Source organism: Armigeres subalbatus, chromosome 2 (assembly GCF_024139115.2).
Source record: "Armigeres subalbatus isolate Guangzhou_Male chromosome 2, GZ_Asu_2, whole genome shotgun sequence".
NCBI classification, from domain to species: Eukaryota; Metazoa; Arthropoda; class Insecta; order Diptera; family Culicidae; genus Armigeres; species Armigeres subalbatus.
The window spans coordinates 377,661,766-377,689,217 of record NC_085140.1 but is presented as its reverse complement, the minus strand read 5'-3'; the positions used below and the strand labels follow the sequence as shown (position 1 = coordinate 377,689,217).

The 27,452-nt window shown below is 42.8% G+C and overlaps 1 protein-coding gene across 2 annotated transcripts in view; it reads right to left on the bottom strand.

Annotated features, from left to right (window-relative positions):
• Nucleotides 1-27,452, bottom strand: part of LOC134213122 (uncharacterized) — a 486,987-nt gene that overhangs the window by 172,230 nt on the left and 287,305 nt on the right. The gene's annotated exons all lie outside the window — the stretch shown is intronic.

Below are 27,452 nucleotides of genomic sequence, written 5' to 3'. Positions count from 1 at the left end.
TTGAACTTGACATGCTGTTGCCACAATTGCTACAACGTTATGAATGTAGACGAGTAGCACAAGTACTCGTAAGGAAGCGTCATTCATTTCATTCATTTAAAAAAATAGCACAAAGAAAAAAATCCGCGCAAATTACTACAAACAAGCTGTTAATTCCGGAATGAACCGTTCCACTAGATTAGCGTCTGGAAACAACATCATCACCACAGGATCAGATAGAGCCTCAGCAGCCCCAACATCATCACCCTCATCAACTATCCCGATAGCCTAGAGACCCTGCCTGCATCGTGTTCCTTCCTTCAAACCACATCGTTAGCTGTAACGCTTATGACACTGAACAGTGCTACCACCCTCAGCGGCATCATGCCGCCGGCGCCTCCAGTCGACGATATGTTCCTAGCAGCAGAAGATATCAGACGTACTGCTGCTGTTTTGCTTCTCTAACCGGCTAACCAACAAACAAACCAACCAACCAACAACGGTGAAGTACTAGTAATTAAAAATGAGATCATTTTTCTTCATTTTGCACCCCAAGTATCATGGCCCGTCGCCGCGGCGCACTCTGCCGAGGACTTGATCTGGCTTGATGAATCCACTCACCAGATCGGCCAAATAGAGACGAGAGCTCCATTATGCCAAATTCTGCTTCGCGCAGGATGAAACGTTAGCTATAGCCCCGGTGCTGACTATCGCTAGAACGTTGGAAAGCGCATTTTTCAGATTGCTTCTAATTACGAAAGCTTTTCAAACATTTACGAAACGGCTAGATTTCCCCCTGGAACAGCTTCACTAGGCAAATAGAAGTGAAGAAATGCTTTCTTTTTTACTTGCTTTTCAAAATAGGTGGTTTGCTTTTTGTTCGGTTTGTTCTGTTGCTTGTATTTCAAAAGTGAGATTCTTTAGAATTATTTTAAGAAGCGATGAGCTAGTCTTGATGCACGAGGTAGAGTTAAGCTTTACTTGAAGTACATGACATAAGTTTTTTTTTCAAAAGATTGAAAATATGTGAAAAAGTTGAATTCTAGTTTAGTGGATTATAGTTACAATTGATTGAATTTTACTGTGAATCTGAATATATCGCATTCGCGAGCAGGAAAAAGTGCACATTGATTATCAACTCCCTCAAATTTCGGAGAGCTTACAAAACAATGCCTGCACGTGGCATCGAGATGTCTAACAAAACAGTCGAAAGTTCAAACATTCTTCAGCCAACTCCAGCCTTATAAATACTGCTGCTGTTCCTGTCAAGCTTCATTACGATCTGGTCGTCCGTCTCTTCACGGTTCACTCAACCTCGCAGAAAACCCGCCCAGCCCTGGGACCGCAGATTTAAAAAGACTAATCACCAGCGCACAACCCTTGTCCCAAACGAGGCGTATGAAAACTGCCGCCCATCAACATTATCACAGCGTCATTACATCGTTCATAAATGTTCATCAAGGGACTACGGCTGCCATATTTTTTGATGCATTGCTCGCCCTGTCCCACCTCCTCCACTCGACATTGTCGAGCCCTCCGAAGAAGGGTGGCCTGAGCGACTGCATGTTACGTACATTGTTACACTGTCATCGTTTACTGCTTTAAAACAACTTTGTACAACCGGTACCCAGCTTCCACCGTTTCGTCTCACTTTACTCATCATCTCCCTCAACTCATGATAAAAACGGCATCAGCAGGGTGAAAAATTTTAATTTTCGTCATCCTTCTGACTGTTGCGGATACCGGCTCCGGCCCGTTGTTGTTGACGTCCGTTGTCGACTTGTGATGTATTTCAACGCGAGTCTACCGTCTAGAGAGCTGGATAACGAATCTTCCATGGATGCTGATGGTGATAATATGTAGTGATGATGATGATGACGATGGTGGTAAGCATCATAACCGGCAGCAGAGCTTGAATTTCGAGCACTTTCTTTCCTTCATTAGTCCATCATCCCTCGGCTCGTGCGGTGCGTTGTGCAATAACTCATGAGAGTAATCCATGCCTGGGGGCACGCACACTCGAGTATTCCTTTTTGCAAGAATCGTTAGACTGTTCCATAAAATGAAACAAGAAATTTCATGTAAGGAGAATATGTATAGAACGATCGTGCATGACACGAGGCATTTACTTTGAGGTTTCCCAGTCAACACAAGATCGTATATGATGTCATATAAAACGCTGAAGTGGAGGCGATATACGTACTTCCCCATACAACTTGTACGTATATCGCCTCCACTTTAGCATCTTATGTGACTTATGGCTGAAGGGTCCACTATTGGCTACCCTATGATGTGTACAGTCAATAAAGCTAAGCTTAAGAAAACAGTTTTAAATCTATTAAAACAAGTTTTTCGATTCTGATTAGATAAAAATATAAAAGGCATACCCCATCTCGCGGTCCTCAGCCTCTTACCCAGCAACTCCTATCCCTACCTCCCCGCGGTGCTGGCCGGGATACGAGCAACCTTAGGGAAGATCGGGTAACCGACCCCGGTGGGAACTATGGTCGTATGCTGACAGGGAGGGGGTTTGCTCCTCTCCGGAGGTGCAAATCTTATTGAGCGTCTGTTCTCCATGTCAGGATCGGCTCACAACAGCGTCTGTTCTCCATGTTAGGGGCGGCTGATCATCGTCCGAGTGCCAGCGAGGGACTCTAAGTGAAACTGTGCACCATGGTCCTCCGGAAATTTAGGGGGTTTGGTGTCAGGCCCTGCAAGCCAGCCTTTAAAAAATCATAAGCAACGAACAATCAACAAGAGAGTACGGACCGGAACCATCGGCGAAGACCATTGCGATGAAAAGGGACTAGCGATTGGAAACTCGGTTCGTGGAACTGCAAATCTCTCAACTTCATCGGGAGCACACGCATACTCGCCGATGTGCTCAAGGACCGTGGATTCAGCATCGTAGCGCTGCAGGAGGTTTGTTGGAAGGGATCAATGGTGCGAACGTTTAGAGGTAATTATACCATCTACCAGAGCTGCGGCAACACACACGAGCTGGGAACAGCTTTCATAGTGATGGGCGATATGCAAAGGCGCGTGATCGGGTGGTGGCCGATCAATGAAAGAATGTGCAGGTTGAGGATCAAAGGCCGGTTCTTCAACTTCAGCATAATCAACGTCCATAGCCCACACTCCGGAAGCACTGATAATGATAAGGACGCATTCTACGCGCAGCTGGAACGTGAGTACGACAGCTGCCCAAGCCACGACGTCAAAATCATCATAGGAGATTTGAACGCTCAGGTTGGCCAAGAGGAGGAGTTTAGAGCGACTATTGGAAAGTTCAGCGCTCACCGGCTGACGAACGAAAACGGCCTACGACTTCAAGACAAAATTTTCAAAACGACTATCTGCTTTTGTAAACAAAGATTCAAACGACGATTTGACGAATCTGATAGCTCTCCCACGCAAACCAACACCATCAACAGGTAGCGGAAACCTTCACCTACCTGTTGATGGTGTTGGTTTGCGTGGGAGAGCTATGAGATTCGTCAAATCGTCGGTTGAATCTTTGTTTACAAAAGCAGATAAGTCGTTTTGAAAATTTTGTCTTGACTTATTGATTTCGCCGCCTCCACGAATATGGCCATTCGCAGCACCTACTTCCAACACAGCCTCCCGTTTCGGTACACCTGGAGATCACCACTGCAGACAGAATCACAAATCGACCACGTTCTGATTGATGGACGGCATCTCTCCGACACTTCAGGACATATCGTGGCGCTAACATCGACTCTGACCACTATCTGGTGATGGTTAAACTGCGCCCAAAACTATCCGTCATCAACAATGTTCGGTACCGACGACCGCCGCGTTACGACCTAGAGCGACTGAAGCAACCTGATGTCGCCACTGCATACGCGCAGCATCTCGAGGCACCGTTGCCGGAAGAGGGTGAGCTCGATGGGACCCCTCTTGAGGACTGCTGGAATACAGTCAAAGCAGCCATTAACGACGCAGCGGAGAACAACGTCGGGTATATGGGTCGAAGTCGACGGAACGATTGGTTCGACGAAGAGTGCAGACAGATTCTGGAGGAGAAGGACGCAGCGCGGGCGGTCGCGCTGCAGCAAGGTACCTGGCAGAACGTGGAACGTTATAGACGGAAGCGGAGACAGCAGACCCGCCTTTTTCAGGAGAAGAAACGCCGCCTGGAAGAAGCGGAGTGCGAGGAGATGGAACAGCTGTGTCGTTCTCAAGATACACGCAAGTTCTATCAGAAGCTCAACGCATCCCGCAAAGGCTTCGTGCCGCGAGCCGAAATGTGCCGGGATAAGGATGGGAGCATCTTGACGGACGAACGTGTGGTGATCGAAAGGTGGAAGCAGCACTACGAGTAACATTTGAATGGCGCTGAGAGTACAGGCAGTGAAAGTCAAGGCAGCGGAGGAGATGACTACGTCAGTTCAGCGGACGATGGAAGCCAACCAGCCCCCACCTTGAGGGAAGTTAAGGATGCCATTCAACAGCTAAAGACCAATAAAGGATGTGGTAAGGATGGTATCAGAGCTGAGATCATCAAGATGGGCCCGGACGGGCTGGCCACTTGCCTGCACAAACTGATAGTCAGAATCTGGGAAACCAAACAGCTACCCCATCTACAAGAAAGGCGAAAAACTGGAGTGTGAGAACTTTCGAGCGATCACCATCCTTAATGCCGCCTACAAAGTGATATCCCAGATCATCTTCCGTCGTCTGTCACCATTAGTGAACGAGTTCGTGGGAAGTTATCAAGCCGGCTTCGTTGACGGCCGCTCGACAACGGACCAGATCTTTACTGTACGGCAAATCCTTCAAAAATGCCGTGAATACCAGGTCCCAACGCACCATCTGTTCGTTGATTTCAAGGCGGCATACGACAGTATAAACCGCGTAGAGCTATGGAAAATTATGGACGAGAACAGCTTCCCTGGGAGGCGTACCAGACTGATCAAAGCAACGGTGGATGGTGTGCAAAACTGTCTTTGGCGGTGTGCAAGAAGACGGTGTGTGGCGGCGAAGAATGAACCACGAGCTCGCCCAACTCTACGGCGAACCCAGTATCCAGAAGGTAGCTAAAGCCGGAAGGGTACGATGGGCAGGGCATATTGCAAGAATGCCGGACAGAAACCCTGCAAAGATGATGTTCGCTTCCGATCCGGCAGGTACGAGACGGCGTGGAGCGCAGGAGCGGAGCAAGATGGGCTAACCAGGTACACAACGACTTGGCGAGCGTGGGGCGTATCCGTGGATGGAGAGATGCGGCCTCGAACCGTGCATTGTGGCGTCAAATTGTTGATTCAGTGTTATCTGTTTAGATGTTAACTAAATCAATGAAATGAAATGAAATAAAAGGCATACGAAATATTTTCAGTGAATAACAAACCTGTTTGATTTTACCTTGCGCTAGTTTAGCTTAGTTTTGATTGACTATCTATGGTTGCTACTCCGTGATTGACCAGAATCAGTGAAATTGCACAAGGAATCAACTGAATGATTAACTGGGATTGTTCAAGCATTCTCAGTGTGCAAGTTTTAGTGACTCAAATGTTCAAAAGACTAATAATAGCGCCGGCCAAGTCCTTGTAGTCAGTTAGGAAGACGGAAGGAATATAAGTAGGTGGTTTTTGCTATTTGAAGATCGTGTTTACCTCTGCGTCTCCACAAAAACCACAGAAAGGATTATTAGTTAGTCGGTAGGTATTGTTGGATCTGGATTCACTCTGATAAGTGATACGACTGTGCCATTTTTTTACACAATAATTTTAACCAACCATGACTCGGCCGCATAAAGGAGAACAAATTAACTTAACTTAACCTGCACATCGAGCAGCAATACGATCAAACGCATATCAATTGATTTATTACTTTTCGACCGCACAAAGTATAACGATATCAGATTTTTCGACGTGTCTATGAACCGAGCATACTCACTATGCATTCCCGGCGGCATATGCAAACTGTTAAGGAACGCGTTTTGGACGACCGGCACTGTACTTACTTTCTCGATGGCTACTGCAAACTATTGAAGATCGCGCTTGTTTCGACCGATATTTTTATTCTTTTCGCGAAGACTAAAACACGCACAGCACTTGCTTGCTCTATGGCTACTCAGTTTGATTTTACCTTGCGCGCAGTAAAAATCAACTATGGTCATTGTGGAGTGTTGTTGCATGAACTGAATCCTTCACGGATGAAAAAAAGTACCCAACGTTGAGTTTTTTAACTTACTTTTGAGTTATTTTTTCTCTTCTCTTTCATCCACTCTTTCTTCTGTTGTCAAAAACAAAAGAGCGAAACAATCCAACGACGCCAGTTCAATACGGGAAGCCAACTTTGAGTTTATTGCCTGAACTCAAAATTGAGTAAATTAAACCTCCAGTTGGGTAAATAAATTTTCCGTTGGGTACTTTTTTAACATGGGAGTAAAGGCAAACTACTTCGTTGCGATGCGTTGCGTTGTTGCGTTGTAACGGAGTATTTCGTAGATTGCATTCTGATAGCTGTCATGTATATTCTTTAACTTTCTTACCCCAACTGCTTATGGATTACTATTTGGGAATTAATAGCAATCCAATTGGAGGTCCGAAATGATAAAGCATGAAAACTACCATTGCCGGCCACGCCCATCTTCTCCGTTACTAGAGAAGGGAAGGAAATGATGATATGACATCTACTTAGTGAGAGGCCAGCGACTCACCGACGCCCTCATAGATGTCAAGGAGTTGGATGGTTGGCAGGGAATTTATTTTTGGAATATCATCATAAGCAAATGCTAAGAAATTTATGTCACTCCGTTTCCCTAGATGTTTAACTTCCTGGGATGGGACAAGGTATTAGACTTGCCCTGGCTAATAAGCCTAGGTTTAAGCGCCATTGCTCGCTCTCTGAAACGAGAAGAGAAGAATCATATATGGAAAACCCCTCCCCGCATGTGCTAATGTCAAATTCAAACTAAAAGTATTTATGTCAAGGATTGAGTCTAAGCCCTAACAAAGTGTATGTTTCACAAAGAAAATATAAATAAAAATCTTTGAAAGCATTTGTTTGAAACTAAGCTTTTCGTTACTTACAACTCTACCATTCGAATCGCTTCAGTAAGGCAAGGCAAGATGGAAAGTGGAATGTACTATTGAACTTTTCAGATTCCGATTACGCATTTCGAATAGAAGAAAAACGCTGCTGAAGACGTTCATAAAAACCAGCATGTCCACCCCAAATAAATCCTCCTTTAATAAGACGACTTACAGTTGATATTCTATTTACTAGTATTGTTTTTTAAAAAGTGTCTGGTGTTAGAACTTAGCAGAGCCGGAGATCTTCCGTGTGCAAGCCTCTAAGCTTACCCTTTTACCGACGTTTCTATGGTCGACTCGATAGTATAAGAATCATTGCCTCATCATCATCACAGTCCGGACGAATAATTGTCATAAGTCGGATCACGGAACAAACTCACCGGATCGATGTCCTTGCCTGAATTTGGAGCTTCAAGATAAAATAAAATATCATCCTTTCCATTTCCGCGATGCGCCATATGGTTGTACAGCAATATCGTTAATGAACTTTTGACAGTTATTTTTCCGTAATAACGCACTAATACCTCACAAGCACTTGAACATAGTGACGCACTTGAGAAAAGTAAAACGCGCCTAAAATACCTTTTCAATTATATTCTCGAAACAATAAATGAAAATTTAGAAGTACAAAGAAACGGGACGGGAGCTAAATCAAAACACGTCCGGTCGCGTGCATAGCGTACTACGCTTCCGGAGTAAAGGCAAACTACTCCGACCCCATTTACTCAATTTTGGCTTCCCATACGGATGTTCGAGGTTGGGTGAATTGAACTCACTATTGGGTAGTTTATCTCTTCCGTGTTGGTTAATATCTCTGAAACCATGGTTGATTTAATTGAAATTTTATCCAGCTTTTTATTGCTTTTCTCACCGAAGAATAGACTACCGTGCAAATTTGTCGAAGCACCAAAACAAATGCTCACACGTCCAATTGTATAGAAATTAGCGAAAGCACAATCCAAAGCATCATTCATGCACCTTTTTTCACACCCCAAAATGCTCTTGCAGTGAAGACGTCATCCATATATGGATAAACTGGTGGGAACATTTTTTTGTGGGACAATATTTTTTGCATGGGAGTCGAACACGTCGCAAAATTTGAAATACGCTACACGGTTACAAAAAAGTACCTAATTTTAGGTACTTTTTTCTCTTGCATCTCCTTCCCTCTTCCCTTTGTTGTCATAAAATGAAGAGCAAAACCACTCAACAAGGGCATTAAAGTGTGGGAACCCAACGTTGAGTAATCTCATGTTTACAAAAGTTGAGTGAAATTTACCTAACTTTTGGATAGTTTCTATTTAAAATTAAGTATATTTTGCTTAATATTAAGTGAATTTTATTCAATTTCAAGAAAAATTACTTAATTTTGGGTTCCCACACTGAACCCCCGATTTGAGTGAAAAGTACCTAATATTAGGTACTTTTTTCTAACCGTGTAGCCATAAACTATGTGTTCACCCCTCAATCATGACAGATACTGTGTACAGATTTTATAACCACCAAACCCTCGTCAATCGCCAGATCCGCAGCCCATACGATGGCGTTTGGGGTACGCTCCTTACCGTCACGGCTGCCTGATGACGACTGACAACTTGTTCTTCTCGGAGGTATTCCTCCAACGTTACCCGGATTAATGGCAACCGAACAATGCAACGATCATTGAATACACGACATGAACAAACCGACACAATGGACTCACGATGAGATGGACTGACAACGACAAAAATAATGTAGATGGAAATCTAAAAATAGATTCTGTGTGGATTATGTAGAGCAGAATACCACAGTAGATCTCGGCACTGTAGCGGTTAAGTAACACAGAGTGCCTAACAAATAAAGAAAGAAATAAAAAAAAATTCACATCATGCAGAGGTAGATTAGTTTGGTTATTTTTCAGATTAATACCAATTTTTATATTTTAGACATTTTTAATTAAGGTCACTCCTGACGGAATCCAAGTTTCAAAGTGGTCGCGTTTTCGGGGCACACCACTCGATACGGAAGCAATGCACAACTGTCATTTTTTTTATTATTTCACGCATGCTGCGACACAGCAAAGTTAAATCAACAAAAATGACAGTTGTGCGCCGCCTCCATATCCCCCCTGAAAACGCGAGCACTTTGAAACTTGCATTCCGTCAGGAGTGACCTCAAACAAGAGAAATTAATTGCAAAATGAGATGCACTAAAGAAAACGCATAATCGAATTATACTCTCATCAAGACTACACGACTAATTGCTTTGAGCTCGCAAACTGTTTTACTCAATATGGAGGGGCTTATGAAGGATTTTGCCATGAAACAACAATCGTTCACTCACAAATTGTTATGTAATTTGCTGTTTTTCAAGTGCTTATTTTGAGACTTCAATACCCTCAATCCCCACGAAGCATTCTTTGCTCTTACATCTAAAAAGTGTCCTACACTTCAAACCTCAAGCAGTATGCTATATGGCCGAAAGGGCCGAAAAGCGATTGACCTAACCCCAGTGGTCTAAAAATTTGATAAATTTTCTCTATTCAGTAGCTGATGCATTTTCATTCTGACAATATATAATTGAGTTTTATTGTAAATTCAGACAATTGCTTAAAAGCATATCCAATGGGAAGCGTCGCGCTTGAGATGTTATATGTCTATGAGTGATCCGTAGTGTATGAATAAGCAAGAGTACTCTGTTTAAACCACTCTGCTGTATACCATAATTTCAAATGCCGTTGAGTTTATAATTCTTGATCGGAATATCTATTTACGAGTGATTCGGCCGTTGCAGGTTTATTGTCATTAACGTTTTCGGACAAAACTTCGATTTTGAAGTGACACCGCTTTGGTGCAAGCACAGCAACTGACTATGAGGTATCAGTTACGCTTCAATATTTTTGAATTACCTATTCTGAATTCCTGAAATTTATAAAAAAAATAATAGGCAGAAAACAAATGAAATACCTATTATCGGAAAATATAATGACATTCATTTGCGTAGAAATATAAACATTTTTTTTCCAACAAGTCAAAGCATACTTTGACTCCTAAATTAGAAAATTATAGTGGACAACGTAAGCGTCAAAAGGGGTGAATCAAAAAAATATAGCATTATCTGGATAGTAATATTTTCCACGGATTTATTTTCCTGTGCGTGTTCATGTTCATGCATATTCAAAACCATGTTCGGACATTATCTGCCACTGCTCATTTCTTTTCACTTAATCGTACGCTGCTTTGGAATCAATGAACAGATGATGAGTCTGCAAGTTGTTCTCCCGGAATATATCAAGGATCATCCGCATCTGATCCGTCTGAACGGTCTCAGTCTGTTAAACAGGATACGCGACAGGATTTTGTACGCCGAGTTCAGAAGGGTGATCTCTCTGTAATTGGCACACTCTAGTCTGTGCCCTTCCTTATAGATTAAGCATATGAGGCCATCTAACCAGCCGGCTGGCAGTTCTTCATCCTCCCAAATTTTCTGTATGAAGTGGTGGATTGATTGATGCAGTGGCTCACTTCCATGTTTGAAAAGGTCGACCGGGATCTCGTCCTTCCGAGCAGCTTTACTGTGTTTCAGCTCGTTTAGAGCCTTCTTAACCTCGTCCAGCGTTGGTGGCTCCGCAGCTTGACCGTCGTCGACTATGTCCATTCCCCTTCTTCATTTTCACCGTTGAACAAATCTTCGAAGTGCTCCTTCCACCTGGCTGCCACCATAGTGATTGTCTGTCAAAAAATTTCCGTCTCGGTTATTGCACATGGCGGGCACTTACGCAGTCTTATGCCGCGCGCCATTGACAGTTGCGTAAAACCTCCGCATGTCGTTTCTATCCATGTTCTCCTGCGCTTCAGCTATCACACTCTCTTCGTGTTGCCTTTTTTTTCTGCGGTGGATTTGTTTCTCTTCTGCCCTTGATACACTGTACCGCTCTCTGTTCGAACGGGTACGAGCCACTAGCATTCGACTGCTAGCAACATTCTTCTCGTCCGTCACTCACTGGCATTCCTCATCAAACCAACCATTTCGTTGGCGTCGCTGTGTAGTGCCTAACACATCCTGCGCTGTCGTAGTCACAGCTTCGTGGATAGTTTCCCACAAGCTGTTGACGTCGCCAGATCCGGTGACATCTTCTATTCGCTCGTCCAGCTTCTGGTGGTACCGTTCAGCAACTCCTTCAACTGACAAGCGTTGGATATTGAAACGCATCATTCTGTTGTTTCGTGAATTCGTGACGCTGCGCTGGAGAGTGGCGCCCGAATTTTTGCAACTACAAGGTAGTGATCCGAGTCGATGTTCGGACTTCTGAAGGATCTTACATCTATAACATCTGAGAAATGTCATCTGTCAACCAACACGTGGTCTATCTGTGAGGAAGTGTCTCCACTCGGATGTTTCCAGGTGTGTTTGCGGATATTCTTACGTGCGAAGTAGGTACTGCTTATTGTCTTCCCCCTTGCAGCAGCAAAGGTTACAAGTCGCAGACCATTATCGTTTGTAGTGAAATGAAGGCTTTCCGGCAATGAGGCAATGGCAGGGCGAAAGAAATTTTCTCTTCCGATCTGCGCATTTGCATCCCCGACGACAATCTTGACATCGTGTGTTGGACACTCTCCGTAGGCCTTATCAAGGCTCTCATAGAACTCATCCTTCACGTCATCATGCTTATCGTTGGGGCATAGATGCTGATCAGGCTATAGCCCTTCATTCTCAACACGCAAATGCGGTCGCGTATCGGCTTCCACCGGATAACACGCTTCATTTGCTTCCCGATCACTATGAAGCCAACTCCTCTTCTGCTCTGTCACCGCCGCTATATTAAATGTGGTACTTAACTGAAGTGATCGCTATGGGATCCACCGCCCGGAATTCACGTTCTCCAGTCCTGGGCAACCGTATTTACTGGATTGCTGCCACACTCACGCCGACCTGCTGCAGCTCATGAGCCAGGAGCCCATCTCGTGCGGGTTTATTCAAAGTTCTCACGTTCCAAGATCCGACTTTCCAATCGTTGTCCTTTATTCGTTGCCCTTTATTCGACGCTCGATCAGATTTGCACCTCCGGAAATGAGCAAATTCCCCCTTCCCTGCCAGCATACGACCATAGTTCCCACCGGGGTTGGTTACCCGATCTTCCCTAATGCAGCACGTATCCTGGCCAGCGCCATAAGGAGGTACCCGATCAAGAATGCATAACAAAATTATAACAAGGGGAGTTATTTATTTCAGAAAAATAATGTAACAAAATGTGTTATAAAATTGGCTGGTTAGTTGTTAAAATAACAAAAATTATATCAAAATTCCCTCTAGCCGTAACATAATTATATCAGAGGTTGTTACCTTCATTTCAACATTATAACAACCGTTGATATGATTATGAGGTACAAAAATCTACTTTCATGGTAATTGCCTACATCACGTATAAAAATGTGGTACGCTACAACGCCGGATTTCCATCCATAATGTAGGCAATTAACTTTGTACTAGCTATTAACATCGAACATTGATTCAAGTTATACTGGAGGTGATTACCTCCGCTTTTTTCCAATATCAAAAAAATGTAGGCAATTATTTTGTGTAAATATACATAACTAATGTTGTTATAATTTTGATATGAAATAAAATTGGCCGAAGACACATTTTTATCGAATTATCTAATTATAACACACGTTGTTTTAAATAACAACCGTTGATAGAATTGAGTTATAATTTTGTTATGTATTCCTGATCGGGTAGGGGTAGGAGTTGCTGGGAAAGAGGCTGAGGACCGCGAGATGGGGTCCATTTACCCAGCATTTGCCGTGCCGTGTTCTCGTGCATTATATATACAAAAATACTTGAGGAGATTTTCTTAGTGTGTTGTTTTGTATAGAAATCGAATTTTGACTATAACTTTTGATCCCATTGTCCGATCTGGCCAATTTTCAATAGGAGCTAATGGGACAGCATTCCCCGTCAAATGCCTAAGTACATACACACACGTACATACACATACACACAGACATACATCATCTCAATTCGTCGAGCTGAGTCGATTGGTATATAACACTATGGGTCTCCGGGCCTTCTATCACAAAATCGTCACTTCCAAGAATATATAGCCTTTTCGTTGCACCTTGGTGTACGAGAAAGGCAAAACTATATCCACTTTTACACTATCGCTGCTGGATCTATGTTTTGACAAAAACCCAGATTAATCCACCTAGCGTTTATGGTGCCTATCTCGCATTTAGTTGACACCAACCTTATATGGAGTATATATGGTTCGATGTACCATTTTCTTCATAACTTTCAAACGCAATGACCGATCGTTATAAAATTCAATAGTGATCAACAAGGCTTTGTCCCCTGTCGAATGAAACTTGTTGCGAGAAAATCGGTTAAGGATTACTATACGAAAAGTTGTCTAATGTTTTTCATAGCTTTTGTGCACACACATACGCACACACATACACACACACATACACACACACATACACACGGACAGACAGACATGTGCTCAGCTCGTCGAACTGAGTCGATTGGTATATAATACTATGGGTCTCAGAGGCTTCTATCAAAAGTTCGTTTTCGAAGTGAAATGATAGCCTTTCGGTACAACTTAGTTGTACGAGAAAGGCAAAAAGAGTTTTCTCTTTTGACTATAACCCTTAAATGCGCAATGTTGTTTTAAAACAACAAACCGAAAATACGTTTGATGTTAATGGTTTTAATGGTTGTTTATGTTAAAAATATTTTCGACGATTTCTAAAAAAATCGCCTTGCGCCTTTAAGGGATAAAGTATTCAATTGTGAATTCAAAGTACACACTTTCGTGGGAGAATGGGACTGCACACAATAATATTAATGAATTATGGCTAGCTTTTATTCTTAAAAGTTCAACGTTTATGCATAAAAACAGGAAAAATGTGTGAAACTTATGCATAAAATTTTACGCTTTTTATGGGTAGTACTTTTCTCCCATAAAAGAGCTTATTTATTTATTTATCATCAGACTAAGGCCGGAGTGGCCTGTGCTGCACATAAAAGACTTCTCCATTCAGCTCGGTTCATGGCTGCATTTCGCCAACCACGCAGTCTGCGGAGGGTCCGCAAGTCGTCCTCCACCTGATCGATCCACCTTGCCCGCTGTGCACCTCGCCTTCTTGTTCCCGTCGGATCGTTGTCGAGAACCATTTTCACCGGATTACTGTCCGACATTCTGGCTACGTGCCCGGCCCACCGCAGTCTTCCGATTTTCGCGGTGTGAACGATGGATGGTTCTCCCAACAGCTGATGCAACTCGTGGTTCATTCGCCTCCTCCACGTACCGTCCGCCATCTGCAACCCACCATAGATGGTACGCAACACTTTCCTTTCGAAAACTCCCAGTGCGCGTTGGTCCTCCACGAGCATCGTCCAGGTCTCGTGTCCGTAGAGAACTACCGGTCTTATAAGCGTTTTGTAGATAGTCAGTTTGGTACGGCGGCGAACTCTATTCGATCGGAGCGTCTTGCGGAGTCAAAGTACGTACGACTTCCAGCCACTATGCGTCTCCGAATTTCTCTGCTGGTATCGTTATCGGCGGTCACCAGTGAGCCCAAGTACACGAATTCTTCTACCACCTCGATTTCGTCACCACCGATAGAAACTCGTGTTGGGTGGCTCACATTGACCTCTCTTGAGCCTCTTCCTATCATGTACTTCGTCTTCGACGTGTTGATGACTAGTCCAATCCGTTTAGCTTCGCTTTTCAGTCTGATGTAGGCTTCCTCCATCCTATCAAAGTTACGTGATATCGATGTCGTCGGCGAAACCAAATAACTGGACGGACTTCGTGAAAATCGTACCACTCGTGTCAATCCCTGCCCTTCGTATTACTCCCTCCCAAGCGATGTTGAATAGCAGACACGAAAGACCATCCCCTTGCCGTAACCCTCTACGGGTTTCGAAGGGACTCGAGAATGCCCCTGAAACTCGAACTACGCACATCACCCGATCCATCGTCGCCTTGATCAACCGTATCAGTTTATCCGGAAATCCGTTTTCGTGCATTAGCTGTCATAGCTGGTCCCGATCGATTGTATCATATGCGGCTTTGAAATCGATAAATAGATGATGTGTGGGCACGTTGTATTCGCGGCATTTCTGCAATACCTGACGTATGGCGAACACCTGGTCTGTGGTAGAGCGTTCACCCATAAATCCCGCCTGGTACTGCCTCACGAACTCTCTTGCAATTGGTGTTAGTCGACGGCATAAAATTTGGGAGAGTACCTTGTAGGCGGCGTTCAGCAATGTGATTGCGCGGTAGTTGCTACAATCCAGCTTATCGCCCTTTTTGTAGATGGGACACACGACACCTTCCATCCACTCCTGCGGCAGAACCTCATCCTCCCAAACCTTGGTAATCACCCAGTGCAGCGCTCTAGCCAGTGCTTCACCACCGTGTTTAAACAGCTCTCCTGGTAGTTGGTCAACTCCAGGGGCTTTGTTGTTTTTCAGCCGGCCGATCTCCTCCTGGATTTCCTGGAGATTCGGAGCCGGAAGTCGCATGTCCTGCGCGCGTGCTCCTAGGTTCATTACCATACCGCCACCGTTGTCTGCCATATCGCCATTCAGGTGCTCTTCGTAGTGCTGCCGCCACCTTTGGATCACCTCACGCTCGTTCGTAAGAAGGTTCCCGTTTATGTCCTTACACATATCGGGCTGTGGCACGTGGCCCTTACGTGAACGGTTCAACTTCTCATATAACTTTCGTGTGTTATTAGCGCGGTACAGTTCCTCCGTCTCTTCACGGTCTCGATCTTCCTGCTGGCGCTTTTTCCTCCGGAAAATCGAGTTTTGTCTGTTCCGCGCCTGTTTGTATCGTGCCTCGTTCGCCCTCGTGCGGTGTTGCAGCAATCTCGCCCATGCTGCATTCTTCTCCTCAACTAACTGCTCACATTCGCCGTCATACCAGTCGTTTCTCTGATCCGGAGCCACCGTGCCTAGTGCAGCGGTTGCGGTGCTTCCAATGGCGGATCGAATATCTCTCCAGCCATCTTCAAGAGATGCTGCGCCTAGCTGCTCTTCCGTTGGGAGTGCCACTTCCAGCTGCTGCGCGTAGTCTTGGGCTAGTCTACCGTCTTGTAGCCGCCCAATGTTTAGCCGCGGCGGACGACTCCGACGCGTGTTGATCACTGTCGAGAGTTTTGAGCGCAGACATACTGCAACGAGGTAGTGGTCGGATTCAATATTCGCACTGCGGGAAGTGCGTACGTTCGTGATGTCGGAGAAGAATTTACCGTCGATTAGAACGTGGTCGATTTGGTTTTCCGTTACTTGATTAGGTGATTTCCATGTGGCCTTGTGGATATTCTTACGGGGGAAGAAAGTGCTTCGGACTACCATTCCGCGGGAGGCTGCAAAGTTTATGCATCGTTGGCCGTTGTCGTTCGATACGGTATGCAGACTATCCGGTCCGATGACCGGTCTATACATTTCCTCCCTTCCTACCTGAGCGTTCATGTCACCGATGACTATTTTGACGTCCCGCAGTGGGCATCCATCGTATGTCTGCTCCAGCTGCGCATAGCACGCTTCTTTCTCGTCGTCGGATCTCCCTTCGTGTGGGCAGTGCACGTTGATGATGCTATAGTTGAAGAAACGGACCTTTATCCTCAGCTTGCACATCCTTGCATTGATTGGCTGCCACCCAATCACGCGTTGGCGCATCTTTCCCAGCACTATGAAGCCGGTTCCCAGCTCGTTGGTGGTGCCACAGCTTTGGTAGAAGGTAGCCGCTCGATGCCCGCTTTTCCACACTTTCTGTCCTGTCCAGCAGATTTCCTGCAGCGCTACGACATCGAAGTTGCGGGGATGTAATTCATCGTAGATTATCCTATCGCAACCTGCGAAGCCTAGCGACTTGCAGTTCCATGTTCCAAGCTTCCAATCGAGATCCTTTATTCGTCGCCTAGGTCGTTGCCGATTGTATCGAGTCGTATTATCTTCTATGTCGTTCGTAATAGTTGTTTTTAAAGGCGGCTTATTGGGCCTGCGCAAACCTCCTGTCTCGTCGGAGGGCCGTCGTGTCAGGGCTGTTTAGCGTCCCACCTAACACCAGGACTTGGGCTTGTGCGCTTTGAGCGGCACACGGTCGCTTTGGCGGAGCCTACTTGCGGATACATGCAGCTTTTTATAGAGGGCCCACTGTCAAACCCCACCACATCCTAGGCAGGCGCCACAACTCGCAGATGGCGTGGGGAGGGATCGTCAAGCCCTTGGACATAGTCCCTGCTGCCCCTGCCCCATAAAAGAGCTACTTCTCCCTGAAAGAGCAAACTTTTAGTTTTCCGTGCAGCGCCAGATAACAGCACTGTTTTTTTTTTGATAAAGACCTAAGCTCTAGGCTGCACATTTGATCAATCTGAATCAGTCTAATCTACATCATTCCAGTCTTCCGCGCATCCTTATTTACAAACCATGAATTGGCAAACGTGTGCTCCGCCAAGAGAGCCCGCTAGTGAAAATTAAAACGAAACACAAAGTTATTTTTTAGTCCACGCCCTCAGGCAGAAATACTGACTCCCTGGCCATCGTCGTCTACATTATAACAACCCTGCTTCGGTGAATAACAGCGGCCTCTTGGCAACAGTTGTTGGCGTAGGTTGTTGACGAGGGGGCGTCGTGGGCTTACCCCAAGTCCTTCACGGGAAGTAATAAATTACAGCAGCCATACAACAAGACTCCTGCGAGATGATACACTACCGATTCAGCAGCGCCGCGTGTTGGGCCACGGTCAGGAAGTTTCGGTCGTCATCGGATGTGCTGCGGGTTGAGCATATGAGTTCTGGCGGATTCTCTCATTGCTTATTTTGTTGCGTGGTCCCCGGAATGGGGGTGATCCAAATCATAGGAAACATTTGGGTAGGTCTGTAAAGCCATTTCTTATCCGAATGAAAGACTATAAGTCTATAATCTCATAAATTTTTTAATTTGATGTTGGAAGAAAGTATGCCATTTTGCATGAACTTCAAACGAAAATCTTTCCTTAGAATTCTTTGTATGATTCGGAAATTTTTTTTTTTAAACCAACACAAATTGTATGTTTCAAAACCTTTTCACATTTTTTATGAAAGCTTGACGTATAACTATAGTTTATGGTAAGATGGAAAAGTCTATAGAAAATTATTTCAAATAACTCACAGTTTAGAATTCACTTCAAGATTTTTATACAACCTGAAGATTTTAATTGCCGCAAATAACGTTATGGGCCCTTCACAAAATTTACTAATTTTAACAGAATTATTTGTCTTTGAAGTAGAATCAGTGATTTGTATTGCCGTCTTGAATATCGCATGAGTATTAAAATCCTCTGAAATTTAAACACTTCCAATATTGTACATTGAACACGCAAAACTTCAGGGCATGGTCATCCCTAATCAAGAGCAGTGTGATAAGTCTTCATTGTAAGCATCACACAAAACCAAGTCCCTATTGACGCCGCCGCCGTCGCCTTGGTCCCTAGTCATTCATGAATATGTGAAGCATCCACTGGCAAGTGAAAGCCACAGCGGAACTGAGATTATTAATATTGTGTAGAAACCTCCGTCACCGAAGGTTCCGTTCCCTTCTGGACCCATCCGACGACCAAACTTCGTCTCCAGGATTCTTTTCTCTCAAACCGCAGAGCAACATGAATGTATTTAGTACTTTACGAGAAAGCTTTGCGACTGCACTCCACCAGACCTGAGGGTTACAAAACAGTTCGATGGTTGGGGAACTCCAGAAAGCACACGGACTGGTGTCGACAACCACGGAGCCGGTCCGCAGCCGACCAGTCAGCCTTTATGATTTATGTGGCTCGACTGCTGGTAGAACGAACTTCCATCATCTAACCGACCGAGACCCACCACACCGGACCGGACCGGCACCAGGAGACACAGGCAGGCGACAACAGCAATCGGCTGGACTCCCCGGCCGAAATGGTCCTTAAAACCCGTTTCAGGGATGCAACAGTTTTGTTAATTATGGTCGGACGTGAACATCAGACGCTGTCTCCGTACCGTGGTATATTTGTAGTGATGTTGTGTGTTAGCTTCTGTATTTGATTGTTTATTCGTGTGCAAAGGAGAATGGTCGAAGTTGCATCAATGGGATCAAATTATGATATGGGTACTTTCATTCAACACAGAAGTCATTTCAATACATAATCGTAGGGTATATGGCTCAAAGCTTAGCATACTATGCGGTGGTTGAGCACATTTATCGTTGTAAATTTTCATATATTGAATTTGTTACTAAGATTAAGCCACGAAACGGCTTGTTATTACGCCAAGTAGTCAAAAACATCAATAATTGTTCACAATCTTTTATTTAGGCCATCAAAGGTCTCGAGCGAAATGGACTTTATGTTCGACAAATTTTCCCAATCATGGTCGTAAGATAGGTAACTATAATATGCTCCTTCAATGAAAATCGTATGTTGAAATTTGGCAACAATTGCTCAATAAAGTTCCAAAAACGTTTGGTTCATCGTGTCGCTATACTAATGAAAATTGTGAATTTAATATAAATGCTAAAATAGTGTGATTATTATCCGTTCATTTATTCAAATTTTGGCTTTCGCAGTCTGTTGATTTAAGAACGATTATTTCTATACGTTCCCGACGTTTCGGCCGATTGGTTTTGGCCTTTCTCAATGATAAACGATAGACGATAGACCTTACGACCCTTGAGAAATGCTCGATATACTTTATTAAAGAGGCGGTGATGAATATTTCTCTACAAAACAAAGTATTTTCGCTAAATTATTGATAACCTTGCGCAATGAGCCAACATTCGGCAAGTTTTCATCAGGGGAAAAATCAAGAAAGTGGTTCTGATGATTTCTCCTCTGATGAAAAATTTGCCGAAACGTTGGGACAGATCTTAAACGGTTATTTTATACCGGTATTACTGATCAATTTGGGGTACCGAAAATACCGCTGACAGTATAACAAATCTCGAATAGTTTACAACTACATATATCAGCTAAGCTGCCTGTAATCAAACATAGGTGGGAAAAATATTCGGTTACAAGCAGCAAATACTCATCGTGCAAAAAAATATTTTTGCCCAAGTAAGCACCATTGACGACGTCCATGCTACAACAAAAATCGATCATCATTCTCTTAGAATCTGCCAAATTGCAAATTACTTTTTTCTTCAATGAACAATGAACTTCTTGACATCTTTGAGAATTTTCCAGCAATATTTGAAATTGTGAAAAAGGTACGTAAAAAGAATTTGAATTAGTGGCAGATGCCAAGGCAAGCATGAAATAGCATGTTATCTATGCTCAAACGGATTTATGAGTTGAACTTTACTCCAAATTCAACTTCAGTGATGATTGTTTGATGGTTGGTAAAATAATTCAAGTCCTTGAACCTGTTCAAGCTGCTGTGAAACTACTCTGCTGTGAGTTCTGTACTCTACATAAAGCTGACGTGGCGCTCCAATGTATGTTGGAATAATTATCAAATCAAGCCACAGAAACTTCCGCCACTTATTCGATGCTTTTAACGAATGAATCAGAACAGCCGATATTTTCGCTTTTTTTGAATAATTCTGCCGTGAAGGATTTGATCAGAAACGATTTTGGAATTTTCTTAAAAACATCCTGAGCAAGCGGACGGGATCTTGAATCATCTAATCACTCCTGATGCGATAATTGAAACTGAGCAATGGCCATACCTGACGATAGGTACGAGGAAGATGCCTCTATGAATAATTTTTCTGGTTTATCGGTTGAAGAACAACTTGTGAAGAGACTGTAGCAGAGCAAAACACTTGCGTTACTGGTGGCAAATCCGTTGACGCCAGGATCCTTGCATGCAATCCGTAATGAATTCTCCTAATATGAATCTGAAGGGATTAAGGGCAAGCACTTGACACTGATTTTCAACGATCTTGGAACCAAGGATGTTAACGATCATTCAGTAAGTTGCGTTCGATCATTTAGTAGTTTGTCAATAACACATTCCAGAAGCTGAATTTCAAAATATGTTGTATGGTGTACATCTAGTGCGAACGTTTTTCTACAATTTGGCCTAATAGTTTGTTGTTTGAATTCCACTAGTATCGGAGTAATAGCTATAGTTTCAATAACTTAGACTAAATGATAACAAAATTCCAATAATTTAGTTTAAGTTACTGCAACTAGCGCTCTAACTCCGTTATTAGTTGAATTCTAATAACGAACCATTGGGCAAAGTTGTAGAGAAACCTTCACAGTTCACACTAGAAGTCCACCATACATCATATTTTGAAATTCAGCTTCTGGAATGTGTTATTGACAAACTACTAAATGATCGAACGCAAATTGCTGAATGATCGTTAACATCCTTGCTTGGAACCATTCGTCCAACTTCGGTTGAACCAGAGACGGCATTCTCAGCTGTTTGCAACATTGCCAACAAAATCCAATGCAGATTGGGAGATGAGTCGCTTAGTATGTTATCTCTACTTAAGTTTCGCTTTCACGAGTGGTACAATTTTCAATAAGTCCGTCCAGCTATTTGGTTTCGCCGACGACATAGATATTATGGCACGTAACTTTGAGAAGATGGAGGAAGCCTACATCAGACTGAAGAGGGAAGCTAAGCGGATCGGACTAGTCATCAACACGTCGAAGACGAAGTACATGATAGGAAGAGGTTCAAGAGAAGACAATGTGAGCCACCCACCGCGAGTTTGCATCGGTGGTGACGAAATCGAGGTGGTAGAAGAATTTGTGTACTTGGGCTCACTGGTGACTGCCGAAAATGATACCAGCAGAGAAATTCGGAGACGCATAGTGGCTGGAAATCGTACGTACTTTGGACTCCGCAAGACGCTCCGATCGAATAGAGTTCGCCGACGTACCAAACTGACAATCTACAAAACGCTAATTAGACCGGTAGTCCTCTACGGACATGAGACCTGGACGATGCTCGTGGAGGACCAACGCGCACTTGGAGTTTTCGAAAGGAAAGTGCTGCGTACCATCTATGGTGGGGTGCAGATGGCGGACGGTACGTGGAGGAGGCGAATGAACCACGAATTGCATCAGCTGTTGGGAGAACCTTCCATCGTTCACACCGCGAAAATCGGACGACTTCAGTGGGCCGGACACGTAGCCAGAATGTCGGACAGTAACCCGGTGAAAATGGTTCTCGACAACGATCCGACGGGCACAAGAAGGCGAGGTGCGCAGCGGGCAAGGTGGATCGATCAGGTGGAAGATGACTTGCGGACCCTCCGTAGACTGCGTGGTTGGCGACGTGTAGCCATGGACCGAGCCGAATGGAGAAGACTCTTATATACCGCACAGGCCACTTCGGCCTTAGTCTGATTAAATAAAATAATAATAAGTTTCGCTTTGCCCCGCTCAACAAGCAATAATTTTAACATTTGAAGTTTGTCAACAAAAAACAAATATTGTTTTTCATCTAAAAGTCCCAATTAAAAGTTTTTCTTTTAATACCTGAAATTTTCACAAAAAAACGGTGTTCTACCGGTATTACCGGTATTGACTCCACCAAATACCGAATACCAGTATTTTTCAAAAATGGCCAATACCGACCACCCTAGTCGGCTCAGTAAAAAAGTGTAATTTTCTATGTCTGATGATATTGCTTTCTTTACCAACACGCCTTTTTCTACCGCAATTAGAAGCAATTTTGAAGAAAATTCTCAGTGAAACAGAAATAAGCATGACTGGAAAATTTCATCTCTATGCTTTCGACACTTTTTTTTAGGTGAAAGTTCTTTGATTCGCTCGTAACAGAATTCACCAATTTGAAGGGTGCATATTGGATCATTGTCCTTTTCATATGATATAAATGCTGAGAGCGAGCGTTGCGTCGCCGCCGCCAGTCAAAATTTGTTTACCAGAGATATCAGCCGAAATTGCGTTGCTGCTGTCATTTGCGGTATAACAACACATGAAATTTAATGCCGGGCTCATGATAAATGTTTAAACTGCACAAATGGTCTGCGTTTGTATGCTTCTCGAAAATCGGGTATGGAAACAGAACGTGATTTGAATTCATAAATGCACATTGTTCTCGGGGGACATATGGACAAAGGATAATCCATATGTTTTTTTATCCACGAGTTACTTGTATAGATGTAGCTAGAGGAAGCGACCCCAAAATGCCCCCATCCTTCCCCTTCCTCCACGATGCAAACGCCTTTTGGGTGTTTTCTCATATTTACCGTGTTGGAGATGGCCGTGCAAAACCAGACCTTAAATTATGTAGGTTAGGCGCAAAAAACTGACAAAGTAGTAGTAAAATTTTCCTCAATTTTGATGGAATATTTAACACCTCGGCGAGGCAAACGTACTGGTTGCCCTAATCTTCAATCATAGAGAAACAGACGTCTCATTTAGAACAAAATGCAATCAAAATCATCGTCACGGAAACATGATCGCCCAATGCCAAATGCACTATAGGTGCACAAGCAGCAATCAGGTGGCTGTAATGAACAAACGTCAAAAACAAGCAAAATCAATAGAAGCGCCAATCTACCTCGTACAAAGAATTGAATCCACCGTGATGATGAACGATGGAACATGTGTAGAGTTTCTCTGTTTCTCTGTGCTACAATGTACGACGCGTCTCACTGTTCATACCAAGATGCTGATTCGCCGACGCGTGCGCGTGGTGCGTTGTTCTTTAGGAGCTGCCAGCTAAAAGGCGTTTTGCTACATGAGTTTCCGGCTACGAAATATCACCATATCTTCAAATGTGGATATCATCAAAATGATTGAGATTTTCTACAATTTTGAAATGGCATCAGCTGGCTATAGTGTTTAACTATTGCATGAGATAAAAATATCCATGAAAATCGCTACAGCTAAGATATTAATACAGTCATTGCTCAGCTAGGGTATACTGACCCGTCTCCCACTCGTTTCCACTTCCAACAGATATTGCTTGAAGCAATTATTATTCACATCCTATTCCAACAACAGAAAATAGCCAAATTTTCCATCCATCCTGTAGTCACGGTTCAAAACACGAATCTAAACACTTATAACAGTATGAGGATAATGGATTATTTTAATTAAACATAGCCGTAAGGAACGAAAGCATCCAATCCTTGCGGTTGGGATACAGCAAATAAAAGCAAAATATTTTAAACAGATCGAATACCGTCGTGCGGGGCTTCTTTTGATTCCGGGGCTACTTTGAATTTTCGATTATCTCCAAAAATTACGTGAGAAAAATACCACACTTGAAAGAGAAAGTTGCCATCTAACTAACAACAAGACACCCGAATGATGATAATGGCATTTTGATAGTAATTTACGATGTTCCAATGTAGTCCCCGATTTATCAAAAAGAAGCCCCACACACGCGTAATTGAAGTTGTTATGTTTTTCAGGGACGTTCCGATACTTCAAAATATTAAGTTCCAGTTCGACGACGATCGACAGCGGTGTTTGTCGTAGTTTTTAGGTTCCGACAAAGCCATGTTTGAAAAAGGTGCTTTTTCGCACTTATTGTCATGTATTGGCTAATTTTGCCACATTTTAATCACTTTTTCAATCGTCAAATAATTTTGAGTTTTTTGTGGACCATGGTGTAGACCTGTGCGCCGCCACCGCCGACAATTACTGACGTACGCCGACGCCGGTCAAGGTGTCGGCGGCGCGCCATACGCCGGTTGGCTCCACGCCGCCGAATTTCGTATTTCACGCCGATGTTTGGCCAACACAAAAATCACATAGTGCGTTCGCATCTGCCGAACCAAGGCAACCTATCAAGCATTCATTAAATAGCTATTTTACCTTTCAGCAGATTTGTTTAATTTTATCCCTGTCACTTTAACCCGGTTTGGCGTGTTAAATGTTAGGTCATCCAAAAACTTCTTGGCTACAGATCTACAAATCAATCAGCGTTTCGATGATCTTCTAATCTCATATGTAACTTCACGTAGAATAACCTCATTCTGGTCGCATTGGGTGGTTCATCATCTTTTTAAATGTTTGAATGTCACATACCTTAATAGGTCCAGTGCTTACAAACGCGGCTACAAATCAACACCATAATGAATGTTGGATTTGGATTCCCAGTCTCGTAGGATTTTTTTAGCTTCCCTGGGCATGGAGTATCATTGTGTTAGCCTCATGATATGCGAATGCAAAACTGATCTTTTGGCTTCTGGAGCTGGAGCACGATGGGGCACGTGACCCACCAAATTAAACATTTCCTTCACTCTTTTTTGTAATTGCTAGAATTGTTCTGAAAAAAATGTTTCGATTTATTTCGATAAACAATTCCCAAAGAAATTTCTTGGTTTTAATCTTGCGTTTATTTGGAAGGCTCAATTGCCATTTGGTGTTACGGAGCCGGTTTTTTTTGTACAACTCATTTTACAATTTCTGCTAATCTTCTTATAACTAGAGTTAGTTTGGGTAACCGACGTACACGCGGCTGACTCGAGGTTAGGGATTACAAATATTATTTCTTGGTTTTCTTGAAATAATTTCCAGGAAGTCCTGGAGGAAGTTCTGAAGGAATATCTGAAGAAAATTCTTAGAGCCTTGAGGAATTTCTGGATTTATCTCCGTTGTAATTTCTGGAGGATTATCTGAAGGAATCTCTGGAGAAAATGTGGAAGGAATTCTTTGAGGAATGTCTGAAGAAAATCTTTAAGAAATTTAAGAATGTCGGTAATTCCTTTAGGAGGTTCTTTGGAAATTGCTCTAGGAATTCGTACGGATATATCTGAAAATTCGTCCTAGAGTTTTGAAAGGAAATGGCGTTGGAAATTTCGAAAGAATTACTAGATTAATTCCCGAGGGAATGGAATGTCTTATGGAATAACTGGAAAAATTCCAGTGGAGTTGTTGAAATAATGTCCAAAGGAATTTTGTAGAAATTTTTAAAAGTATGTATGTGTGTATGTTGGTATCCAACACCCTGGCTTGAAGGAGGAACTCGTGCAGTAAATTCCCAAAGAATTCTTGAGAATACTGAATATCTGGATATTTTGGGAGTTTTTTTTTTGGCATGTAGTCTTGATTTTAGAGCCAAAACTAAGTTTGTTTACTGGCCGGACTTTCGAAGAAATTCCTGGAGAAATATAGGAATTTCTGTGTAAATACTAATAGCTATTTGTTCGGAAAATCCATTAAACATTTCTTCGTAAATTACTTTCAGAATTCTTTCGGATATTCCTTCAGAAATTCATTTTTTTTAATTCTTTATTATAGAGTTGATGTGACACTTTCGACTGTTGTGCTCAATTTTGTTTGACTATTATCAGCTCTTTCAGTCATATAAAGCAGCTAAAACGTTGTTGCGTCTATTTTCCGACGTTTTGGTGTATATTTCACTTTCTTCAGCGATTTAGAGGTTTTGTTGGGTATGTTTGTGCCCTGTATGACAATAGAGCTAATACACTATAGAGAAAGCCCTTGACTGGTTCACCTCTTTGAAATTCATTTTAAAATTCTGTTAGAAAATCTTTTCAGGTTCTCTTTCGGTTATTCCTTCAAGAATTGAGTCGAAAATTCCTCCAAGAGGTAATTTTTTTCAGAAATTCCTCCAGGAGGTCCTTAGGAAATTCCTTCAATAAAGCATACAAAATTGATACAGGAATAATTCCGGAATTCTTATTTGAAGGAATTTTCGAAGAAATTTTCTAGGGTATTTGAGTGTTAAACTTATTTTCAATTAAAAAAAATTACTTTATCAACGGTTCAAAAAATTAAAGGAATTTACAAACGAAATTTCCGAAGATTTCCCAAAAGAATTTCTGAAGATATTCCCGAAAGAATTTTTAAATGAACTTAAAAAAAAAATTTCGAAGTTCTACCGAAAATTCTGGAAGAGTTGCTAAAGGAATTTCCGGAGGAATATCCGAAGGAATTCCTATATGAAATTCAGAAAGAATTCCTGGAGAAAATTGTAAATAAATTCCAGAGGGTAATTCCGAAGAGATGCCAAAAATATCTTCTTAGAGTTTCCGTAGAAATTCTTCAAGGAATTACTGGAAGAGTTTCTATTAGAAATTCCTAAAAGAAATTCTTGAAGGAATAAAAAAAACTAAATCAAATTCCGAAGGATTTCTCCTAAAGAGATTTCTGGATATATTCCTATAACAGTGTCCGTAGATGTTCCGATGGAAATTCATGAAGGAACTTTTAAAGAAATTTTGGAAAGCATTTCCGAAGCAATATTCAAATAAATTTTCAAGGGAATTCTTGGGGAGAAAGTTCTGAAAGAATTGATAGGGTAATTCTAAATTAGTTTTCCGAATTTCTTTTTCGAATTTTCTGAGAAATATCTTAAGGAATTTCCAAACGAATTTCTGGATTTATATCTGAAATACTTTCCAGTGAACTTATGTGCTGTGATGCGGCAATATCCTAGTGGAGGATGTAATGTAAACTTTTGCTGTGGAGATACAAGCTATACCCAACAAACATTG